This window comes from Triticum aestivum, chromosome 4B, assembly GCF_018294505.1.
Source record: "Triticum aestivum cultivar Chinese Spring chromosome 4B, IWGSC CS RefSeq v2.1, whole genome shotgun sequence".
NCBI lineage: Eukaryota > Viridiplantae > Streptophyta > Magnoliopsida > Poales > Poaceae > Triticum > Triticum aestivum.
Window position 1 is genome coordinate 445,783,273 of NC_057804.1, and position 11,037 is coordinate 445,794,309.

The following is an 11,037-nucleotide window of genomic DNA, read 5'->3' on the forward strand; positions in this document are numbered from 1 at the left end:
TTGTCGGACTTACACAGGAGAGAAAACCAAGGAGGCAACAGGCTTTGCGCACAAAGGAAATACCCAGGTGGAATCTGTTCACGATCATTATACCTGTTTTATATACCTACATGCAGCCCGCCCTTGGATAGGACATGTTAAATAGTCCTATTTACTTATGCTTAAATGCACTCATTGTAAACATACGCTTAAATGTATTATTCATCAATGGGAGATAATGCATAGCGTCAGCTTATTATTCCTATTTGCACATTTTTTCTATAAATGTTTATTTAATACTACATCCGTACACCTTGGTACGTTCAGTTTGCCAGGGGCTTCTTATGGCGCCCCATGATACGGCAAGACAAGTTCGAACACTTTCAATAGTGCGGCACCCCGAACTTATAGCACTATATGCATCAGCTCCGAATCATGTCTTGGGTCAATAGTTGGGTTTTCCCAGCTCCCTTGTTTTGGTACCTTACGTTCCATTATATCGGCTAAGGTAGCGCAAGGAGAACTACTGCGATTGTGTCCCGGTTCTTCTGAACGAGCACCTCAGTAGAGAAAGCCGAAAACTGACCGGCATGATGCGGCGAGAGCTGGTCGCTGTTTGAGAGGTCTTAAAATCCTTAAAGATTTTTTCTGCTTTAGGCGAGGAATCGGCTTCGTCCGATTTAGGCATACATAGCGCCCCAATTTGGCTTTCCAAATTCTAGGGGCTTCGCCGAAATTTAAAATTGTAGACTTCTATGGCTAAGTGAAAGTTATAAATCTGCATAGTCCGATTGCCTTGTTCGCTGCACCAGACACCTCCTTCAGGGACCAAAAATTTGGATAAAGAGTGTCTGGGTTTTTCCAGGAACACCCCGGTACTAGTTATGTGGGGGCGGAAGCCGACGACTGGCGTACTTTCAAAATTTTATAAACAGTCGTACAGAAGGTATTATTTTAAATCAAAAAGCGCTATATAGCGCAAGTAACTTCGTCTTTATATTACAACAACGGCAGAAGTACATTTACTCAAGGATCGTGTCCTTGGTACATTCATTGGCCACGAGACGAGCGCCTTTCATAACACCATCATAATATTTTTTGGGACAGCGATGCGCCTTGCCCTTCGGCGGCCCGTCCTTCACCAGCTTCTCCCCATCCAGCTTGCCCCAATGCACCTTCGCACGGGCAAAGGCCCGGCGGGCACCCTCAATGCAAACGGATCGCTTGATCACTTCAAGCCGCGGACATGCATTTACCATCCGCTTTATCAGGCCGAAGTAGCTAGAGGGCAGGGGCTCACCAGGCCACATCCAGACTATGAAATCTTTCATAGCCACTTCAGCCGCCCTGTGGAGTTCAACCAACTGCTTCAGTTGGTCACTCAGAGGCACCGGGTGTTCGGCTCCCGCATACCGGGACCAGAATAGCTTCTCCGTTGAGCTCCCCTCCTCGGCACGGTAGAACTCCGTAGCATCAGACACGCTGCATGGCAGATCTGCGAATGCCCCTAGAGAGCTCCGAATCCGGGTAAGTAAAAGAAATGTCTCCTCCACATGCTTGCTTTGCATAAAGAATGTCTTACCCGCCGCTATCTTCTTGGCCGCCTGAATTTCCTACTGTGCCTTTTTGGCTTAGGCCTTGGAGTCTTTCATACTCGCAAGGGCCTTCGCAAGCTCATACTCCTTCGTCTTGAGATCGTGCTCCAAGGACTCGAACTTCTTGCCGATCTCCTGGAGCTCTTGCCGTACCTCGCCCACTCTAGCATCTTGCTTCTCGCGCTCTTTGCGCTCCATGGCCGCCTTGTCCTCGGCCTCGGACAATGCTTTCTTTAGGGACGCCACTTCGGTTGTGGCCCCTATTTCAAAGTCATGACGCTTTGTCGTTAGAATCACCAACTTTGTCTATTCTTTATGACATGCGAACGGGGAATCACACACCTTTGTTCTCTTTGAGCTGCCTCTTTGTGAGGCCGAGCTCTCCCTGTGCCTGCTCCAGGTCCCGTTTGAGTCCGGCGACCTCGGCCGTGCGTGTAGCAGGGTAAGCAACACTGCCTGCTTATTCAAATGCAAACATACTATTAGACTCCTGCGGATTATAATTGACCCTCCTTTGGCTTTTCGTTCCGAACACCAAACAGAGTATTAGGGGTTACTACCTATTGGGTGATAATTTCACACATTTTTATTACTTACCTCAAAGCCTGTCAGGAGGCTGGTGCAGGCTTCGGTTAGTCCGCTCTTGGTAGACAGAACCTTCTGAATCACCGCACTCATAAGAGTACGGTGCTCTTCATCCATGGAAGCGCCGCGAAGCACTTCCAGCAGACTATCCGACGCCCCTAGCGTAACGGAAGTCATCGGCACGGACAGCTCGCCCTCCCTAGCAAGGGGCCGCCTGCTCGAGTCCGGAACCGTCGGAGGTTCTGGCACAGTATCCGGCTGAGAGCCCGGCTTGTTGCGGCTCTCGTCGGCACAATCCGCGGGGATCTTATACCCTGTGTGCCCGACGTCTGGAATCTCGCCTTGGGGCATCTCCAGAGTCACCTCCCCCTACTCTAGGAGCCTTTGGGACAACACCTCCGTGTCATCCGTAGGCCGAGGAGTAGTGGCCGTCGGGAGCGAGTTCATCGCTGAATCACTCAAGGACCCATCGAAGATGATACCTCGGGATGGACCCTGGCCGGACTGCATATATGTGTTCGGCGTTATAACAAACTATGAAGCGAAGTCGCACTAAAATATACCAGAGTGCGGATACTTACGGTCTCACTAGGGGCTTCCCCCTGGGAAGCCACTCCTCCTCGCTATAGGCGGCCGTGGTGGAGTAATCCGTAAGGGACGCCTTTCCCTTCTTGGGCGTCCTAGCCTCCCCCTCCGGGGCGGCTTTCCTCTTCTTCTCCTCCCAAGTGCGGTGAGGCAGAGTTTCTTCGTGTTTCCCCCCGCCTCCACGGGAGAAATCCGCCTCGTCATCTTCGGACGACGAGGGTATGACATCCTTGTGCCGGGGACCCTTCCCGGTCCCCTGGGCCGCCTTCTTAGGCCCATCGTCTTCTCTGGATGGGGCGGCCCTTTCCTCTTTCTCCTCCCCTTCGGGGGAGGAGTGCTCCTCGTCGTCTTCGGATGAGGCGACCTTACGCCAGAGACCCTTCCTTATCCCCGGGGCCTTCTTTTCAGCCTTCTTTTCCGGCGCCTTGTAGGGCGCCGGGACTAGCATCTCCGCCAGGAGAGCATCTGTTGGGCCTTCTGGCAGTGGAGCCGAATAGTCAATCCGCTCCGCTGTCTCCACATACTCCTGATCAAATACGCACAATGACTTAAGATTCCCTCATGAGTACATTGGGAAAAACTGCATCCGGTGGTAGTCAGAAAACTCACCGGACGGGGGAGCCGCGTGGCGTGAAGTCCGCGGTCCTCAGATGTGGGAGGAGGTATTTCAGAGGCCTTGAATAGCACCTTCCATGCGCCCTTGTGCGTCATTCCATAGAGCTTTTGAAGCGTCTCGTGTTCGACCGGGATGAACTCCCACAGATTAAAAGCCCGCCTTTGGCACGGAAGAATCCGGTGGACAAGCATGACTTGGACCACGTTGACAAGCTTGATCTTCTTGTCCTTCATATTCTTAATGCAGTTCTGGAGTCCGGTCAGCTCCACAGGCTCATCCCAGGCCAGGCCCTTCTTTTCCCAGGAGGTGAGCCGCATGGGGATTCTGGATTGGAATTCAGGGGCCGCTGCCCAGTTGGCGTCGCGCGGCTCGGTGATGTCGAACCACCCCGATTGCCACCCTTTCACGGTCTCCGCGAAGGAGCCGTCAAGCCAGGTGACGTTGGGCATCTTGCCCACCATGGCACCTCCGCACTCCGCTTGCTGGCCGCTCACGATCTTCGGCTTCACGCAGAAGATTCGTAGCCACAAGACAAAGTGAGGCTTGATGCGGAGGAAGGCCTTGCACACGACGATAAACGCCGAGATGTTGAGGACGAAATTTGGGGCTAGATCATGGAAATCTAGCCCGTAGTAGAACATGAGCCCGCGGACGAAGGGATGAAGTGGAGATCCCAGTCCACGGACGAAGTGGGCGAGAAACACGACCCTCTCGTGGGGTTCTGGAGTTGGAATGATCTGCCCTTCGTCCGGTAGCCGGTGCGCGATGTCTGCGGCCAAGTATCCGGCCGCCCGGAGCTTCGCAATATGCTCCTCCTTCACGATGGAGGCCACCCACTTGCCTCCTGCTCCGGACATGTTTGGCTGTGCAGTGAAAGCGTGAACTAGGGCGCTGGAGCTCGAGGGTGTAAGAATGGATAAGCAAAGGAGGAAGAAGGCATGGGTGAAAATGGGGAACCCTTATCCCTTTATAGAGGCGACGAAAGCGGTGCGCCTCCCCACTTGCCCGTTGAGAATCACTTATTTTCCAAGCGCCACGATTGATGGCGCAGTTGGGTTACCCATACCCATATTGATGGGAATCCCGTGATAAGGGGACATGATCTCTGCTTTGACAAGATGTGCCGAGGAAACCGCCTCGCAATATGCGCTAGGGATGGTTGTGGGAAAACGGTTCGAATAATGACCCGACCGTAGTGTCGTGTCATGTTGTCTAAAGTTGTCAGCAGATTACATTTGTGAAATGTCATTCTCTCTACGGTGGTATGTGAAGATCATCTTGCAGATCCGGACACGGTTTAAGTGTTCGATAATTACTTTGGAGTATTCGGAGATGGAACCCGCCTTGCAATGCCGAAGACAAAACTGCGCGCCGGACTCATCATCATTGAAGCATGGTTCAGGGGCTACTGAGGGAGTCCTGGATTAGGGGGTATCCGGATAGCAGGACTATATACTTTGGCTAGACTGTTGGACCGTGAAGATACAAGACTCAAGACTCCATCCCGTGTCTGGATGGGACTCTCCTTTGCGTGCAAGACAAGCTTGGCGATCCGGATGTTATATTTCCTTCTTTGTAACGGACTCCATGTATACCCTAGCCCTCCCTGGTGTTTATATAAACCGGAGAGTTTAGTCCTTAGGGGGACGATCATGATCATAATCATCATAGGCTACCTTCTAGGGTTTAGCCTCTACAATCTCGTGGTAGATCAACTCTTGTAACACCCATATCATCAATATCAATCAAGCAGGAAGTAGGGTTTTACCTCCATCAAGAGGGCCCGAACCTGGGTAAACATTGTGTCCCTTTCCTCCTGTTACCATTAGCCTAAGACGCACGGATCGGGACCCCCTACCTGAGGTTCGCCGGTTTTGACACCGACAATAAGCTCTATGTTCAAATACAATGGGTGCAAGCTAGTTTCGCACATGTGGAATACTCGGGTTAAACTTGACAAGCCTAGCATGTACAGACATGGCCTCGGAACACTGGAGACCAAAAGGTCGAATGTAAATAATATAATGGATATGATCAACATAGAGATGTTCACCATTGATGACTACTCCATCTCACGTGATGATCGGACATGGTTTAGTTGATTTGGATCACGTATCATTTAGATTACTTGAGTGATGTCTATCTTAGTGGGAGTTCTTAAGTAATATGATTAATTGAACTTTAATTTATCATGAACTTACACCCGATAGTATTTGGAAATTATGTTGTAGATCAATAGCTCGCGTTGTAGCTCCCATATGTTTTTCATATGTTCCTAGAGAAAACTAAGTTGAAAGTAAAGGAAGTATGCCCTAGAGGTAATAATAAAGTTGTTATTTTATATTTCCTTATATCATGATAAATGTTTATTATTCATGCTAGAATTCTATTAACCGGAAACTTGATACATGTGTGAATACATAGACAAAACACCATGTCCCTAGTATGCCTCTACTTGACTAGCTCATTGATCAAAGATGGTTATGTTTCCTAGCCATGGACATGTGTTGGCATTTGATGAACGGGATCACATCATTAGGAGAATAATGTGATGGACAAGACCCATCCGTTAGCTTAACATATGATCATTCAGTTTTATTGCTACTGCTTTCTTCATGTCAAATATATATTCCTCCAACTATGAGATTATGCAACTCCCGGACACCGGAGGAATGCCTTGTGTGCTATCAAACATCACAACGTAACTGGGTGATTATAAAGATTCTCTACAGGTATCTCCGAAGGTGTTTGTTGGGTTGGCATCGGTCGAGATTAGGATTTGTCACTCCGAGTATTGAAGAGGTATCTCTGGGCCCTCTCGGTAATGCATATCATATGAAGCCTTGCAAGCAATGTGACTAATGAGTTGGTTACGGGATGATGCACTACGGAATGAGTAATAAGACTTGCTGGTAACGAGATTGAACTAGGTATGGAGATACCGACGATCGAATCTCGGGCAAGTAACATAGCGATGACAAAGGGAAATAACTATATTGACATTGTGGTTCAACCGACAAAGATCTTCATAGAATATGTGGGAACCAATATGAGCATCCAGGTTCGGCTATTAGTTATTGACCGGAGAGGTGTCTCTGTCATGTCTACATAGTTCTCAAACCTGTAGGGTTCGCACGCTTAGAGATCAATGACGATTGGTATTATATGAGTTGCGTGTTTTGGTGACTGAAGGTTGTTCGGAGTCCCGGATGAGATCACAGACATGACGAGGAGTCTTGAAATGGTCGAGAGGTAAATATTGATATATTGGAAGGTTATGTTCGAACACCGGAATGGTTTTGGAAAGGTTCGGACATTTTTCGGAGTACCGGGAGGTTACCGGAACCCCCCACGGGATTATTGGGCCTACATGGGCCGTAGGAGAGAGGGGAGGCAGCCCACAAGGGGTGGTCGCGCCCCCTCCCATGGGGAGTCCAAATTGGACTAGGGGAGGGGGGCGCCCCCCTTTCCTTCTCCTCTTCCTCTCCCACCCCCCTTCCCCCTCCGGAAGAAGGAAAAAAGGGGGGCCGAATCCTACTAGGAGTGGAGTCCGAGTAGGACTCCTCCCCCCTTGGCGCGACCCTTTTGGCCTGCCTCCTCGCCTTCTCTTTTACATACGGGGGCGGTTCCACCAACAGACATGCAAATAGTTTTGCATAAAGGTGTCTGGCGGGTGTCTGTTTCTCCAACTTTAGTTGAATCAAATTTGACTGCGGCCGGTCCTTGTGAAGGTTAAAACAACAAACTTGATAAATCACCGTTGTGGTTTTTGTGCCATAGGTATGTACGATTCATGCTAGCAGTCACGTAAAACTTGTAACAAACAAAGTAGAGGTCGTCTAACTTGTTTTTGCAGGGCATGTCGTGATGTGATATGGTCAAGACATGATGTGATATCAAGATTGTTGTATGAGATGATCATGTTTTGTAAAAGTTATCGGCAACTGGCAGGAGCCATATGGTTGTCGCTTTATTGTATGAGATACAAGCGCTATGTAATTGCTTTACTTTATCACTAAGCGGTAGCGATAGTCATAGAAGCAATGGTTGGCGAGACGACCATGACGCTATGATGGAGATCAAGGTGTCAAGCCGGTGACGATGGAGATCATGACGTTGCTTCGGTGATGGAGATCATGAGCACAAGATGATGATGGCCATATCATGTCACATATTTTGATTGCATGTGATGTTTATCTTTATGCATCTTATTTTGGTTAGTACGGCAGTTGCATTATAAGATGATCCATTACTAAATTTCAAGGTATAAGTGTTCTCCCCGAGTATGCACCGTTGCAAAAGTTCTTTGTGCTGAGACACCACGTGATGATCGGGTGTGATAGGCTCTACGTTCATATACAAAGGGTGCAAGCCAGATTTGCGCATGCAGAATACTCGGGTTAAACTTGACGAGCCTAGCATATAAAATATGGACACGGAACACTGGAGACCGAAAGGTCGAACGTGAATCATATAGTAGATATGATCAACATAGTGATGTTCACCATTGAAGACTACTCCATCTCACGTGATGATCAAACATGGTTTAGTTGATTTGGATCACGTATCATTTAGATGACTAGAGGGATGTCTATCTAAGTGGGAGTTCTTAAGTAATATGATTAATTGAACTTTAATTTATCATGAACTTAGTCCAGATAGTATTTGAAAATTATGTTGTAGATCAATAGCTCGTGTTGTAGCTCCCCTATATTTTTTGATATGATCCTAGAGAAAAATAAATTGAAAGATGATAGTAGAAATGATGTGGATTGGGTCCGTGATCTGAGGTTTATCCACATTGTTGCATAGAAGAATTATGTCCTTGATGCACCGCTAGGTGACAGACCTATTGCAGGAGCAGATGCAGACGTTATGAACGTTTGGCTAGCTCAATATGATGACTACTTGATCGTTTAGTGCACCATGCTTTACGACTTAGAACCAGGACTTCAAAAATGTTTTGAATGCCATGGAGTATATGAGATGTTCCAAGAGATGAAATTGGTATTTCAGGCTCATGCCCGTATCGATAGGTATGAGACCTCTGACAAGTACTTCGCCTACAAGATGGAGGAGAATAGCTCAACTAGTGAGCATGTGCTCAGAATGTCTGAGTACTACAATCGCTTGAATCAAGTGGGAGTTAATCTTCTAGATAAGATAGTGATTGACACAGTTCTCTAGTCACTATCACCAAGTTACTATAACTTCCTGATGAACTATAATATGCAAGGGATGATGAAAACGATTCCCGAGCTTTTCGTGATGCTGAAATCAACGAAGGTAGAAATCAAGAAAGAGCATCAAGTGTTGATGATTGACAAGACCACTAGTTTCAAGAAAAAGGGCAAAGGGTAAAAAGAACGGGAACTTCAAGAAGAATGACAAGAAAGTTGTCACTCCCATGAAGAAGGCCAAAGCTAGACCTAAGCCTGAAACTGAGTGCTTCTACTGCAAAGGAAATGGTCACTCGAAGAGGAACTAGCCCATATATTTGGCGGATGGCAAAGTGAGCAAAGGTATATTTGATATACATGTTATTGATGTGTAGCTTACTAGAGCTCGTAGTAGCCCCTGGGTATTTGATACCTATTCGGTTGCTAAGATTAGTAACTTGAAACAGGAGTTGCAGAATAAATAGAGACCAGTTGAGGATGAAGTGAAGATGTGTGTTGGAAGTGGTTCCAAGATTTATATGGTCATCATCACACACTCCCTATACTTTTGGGATTAGTGTTGAACCTAAATAAATGTTATTTGGTGTTTGCGTTGAGCATGAATATGATTAGATCATGTTTATTGCAATACGGTTATTCATTTAAGATAGAGAATAATTGTTATTTTGTTTACATGAATAAAACCTTCTATGGTCATACACCCAATGTTAATGGTTTATTGAATCTCGATCGTAGTGATACACATATTCATGATATTGATGCCAAAAGATGCAAATTTACTAATGATGGTGCAACATACTTGTGGCACTACCGTTTAGGTCATATCGGTGTAAAGCGCATGAAGAAACTCTATGCAGATGGAATTTTGGAATCACTTGATTATGAATCATTTGATACTTGCGAACCGTGGTCATGATGACTAAAACTCCGTTCTCAGGAACAATGGAACGAGCTAATGACTTATTGGAAATAATACATACCGATGTATGCGGTCCAATGAGTGTTGACGCTCGTGGCCAGTATCGTTATTTTTTGACCTTCACAAATGATCTGAGCAGATATAGGTATATCTACTTAATGAAACACAAGTCTGAAACAAAAGTTCAAAGAATTTCATAGTGAAGTGGAGAATCATCATAACAAGAAAATAAACTTTCTACAATCTGATCGTGGAGGAGAATATTTGAGTTATGAGTTTGGCCTTCATTTAAAACAATGTGGAATAGTTTCACAGCTCACGCCACCTAGAACACCACAGCGTAATGGTGTATCCGAACGTCGTAACCGCACTTTATTAGATATGGTGCGATCTATGATGTTTTTTTACCGATTTACCACTATCGTTTTGAGATTATGCATTAGAGACAGATGCATTCACATTAAACAAGGCACCGTCAAAGTCCGTTGAGACGACACCGTGTGAATTATGGTTTGGAAACAAACCTAAGATGCCATTTCTTAAAGTTTGGGGATGCGATGCTTATGTCAAAAGGCTTCAGCCTGATAAGCTCAAACCCAAATCGGAGAAGTCCATATTCATAGGATACCCTAAGGAAACAATTGGGCACACCTTCTACCAAAAGTCCAAAGGCAAGATTTTTGTTGCTAAGAACGGAACCTTTCTAGAGAAGGAGTTTCTCTCAAAAGAAGTGAGTGGGAGGAAAGTAGAACTTGATATGGTAGTTGTACCTGCTCTTAATTCGGAAAGTAGCTCATCTGAGAAATCTATTCCCATGATGCCTACACCAACTAGAGAGGAAGCTAATGATAAAGATCATGAAACTACAGATCAAGTTGCTACAGAACCCCATAGGTCTTGCAGAGCACGATCCGCACCAGAGTGGTATGGTAATCCTGTTCTGGAGGTCATGTTACTTGACCATGACGAACCTAAGAACTATGAAGAAGGTATGATGAGCCCAGATTCTGATAAATGTCTCGAGGCCATGAAATCTGAGATAGGATCCATGTATGAGAACAAAGTGTGGACTTTGGTGGATCTGCCCGATGATCGGCGACCCATAGAGAATAAATGGATCTTCAAGAAGAAGACTGACGCTAACGGTAATGTTACTGTCTACAAAGCTCGACTTGTTGCAAAGGGTTTTCGACAAGTTCAAGGAGTCGACTACGATGAGACTTTCTAACCCGTAGCGATGCTTAAGTCTGTCTGAATCATGTTAGCAATTGCCGCATTTTATGATTATGAAATCTATCAAATGGATGTCAAAATTGCATTCCTTAATGGATTTCTTAAAGAAGAGTTGTATATGATGCAACCAGAAGGTTTTTTCAACCCTAAAGGTGCTAACAAAGTGTGCAAGCTCCATCGATCCATCAGTGGACTGGTGCAAGCATCTTGGAGTTGGAATATATGCTTTGATAAGGTGATCAAAGCATATGGTTTTATACAGACTTGCGATGAAGCCTGTATTTACAAGAAAGTGAGTGGGAGCATTACAACCTTTCTGATAAGTATATGTGAATGACATATTGT